Below are 1,134 nucleotides of genomic sequence, written 5' to 3'. Positions count from 1 at the left end.
GCCATAAGAGTAGTGTCATCTGCACATCTGAAGTTATTGATATTCCTCCCGGCAATCTTGATTCCAGCTTATGTTTCTTCCAGTCTAGCGTTTCTCATGATGTACTCTGCATAGAAGTTAAATAAGCAGGGTGACAATATACAGCCTTGATGCACTCCTTTTCCTATTTGGAACCAGTCTGTTGTTCCAGGTCCAGTTCTAACTGTTGCTTTCTGACCTGCATACAGATTTCTCAAGAGGCAGGTCAGGTGGTCTGGTATTCCCATCTCTTTCAGAATTTTCCACAGTTTATTGTGATCCACACAGTCAAAGGCTTTGGCATAGTCAATAACGCAGAAATAGATATTTTTCTGGAACTCTCTTGCTTTTCCCATGATCCAGAGGATGTTGGCAATTTGATCTCTGGTTCCTCTGCCTTTTCTAAAACCAGCTTGAACATCAGGGAGTTCACAGTTCACGTATTGCTGAAGCCTAGCTTGGAGAATTTTGAGCATTACTTTACTAGCATGTGAGATGAGTGCAATTGTGCGGTAGTTTGAGCATTCTTTGGCATTGCCTTTCTTTGGAATTGGAATGAAAACGGACCTTTTCCAGTCCTGTGGCCACTGTTGAGTTTTCCAAATTTGCTGGCATATTGAGTGCACCACTTTCACAGCATCATCTTTCAGGATTTGAAACAGCTCAACTGGAATTCCATCACCTCCACTAGCTTTGTTCATAGTGATGCTTTCTAAGGCCCACTTGACTTCACATTCCAAGATGTCTGGCTCTAGATTAGTGATCACATCATCATGATTATCTGGGTTGTGAAGATCTTTTTGTACAGTTCTTCCATGTATTCTTGCCACCTCTTCTTAATATCTTCTGCTTCTGTTAGGTCCATACCATTTCTGTCCTTTATCGAGCCCATCTTTGCATGAAATGTTCCCTCGGTATCTCTAATTTTCTTGAAGAGATCTCTAGTCTTTCCCATTCTGCTGTTTTCCTCTATTTCTTTGCATTGATTGCTGAAGAAGGCTTTCTTATCTCTTCTTGCTATTCTTTGGAACTCTGCATTCAGATGCTTTTATCTTTCCTTTTCTCCTTTGCTTTTCGCCTCTCTTCTTTTCACAGCTATTTGTAAGGCCTCCCCAG

The sequence above is a fragment of the Ovis aries genome, chromosome 1, assembly GCF_016772045.2.
Source record: "Ovis aries strain OAR_USU_Benz2616 breed Rambouillet chromosome 1, ARS-UI_Ramb_v3.0, whole genome shotgun sequence".
Classification (NCBI taxonomy): Eukaryota; Metazoa; Chordata; class Mammalia; order Artiodactyla; family Bovidae; genus Ovis; species Ovis aries.
This window is presented reverse-complemented; position numbering follows the sequence as displayed.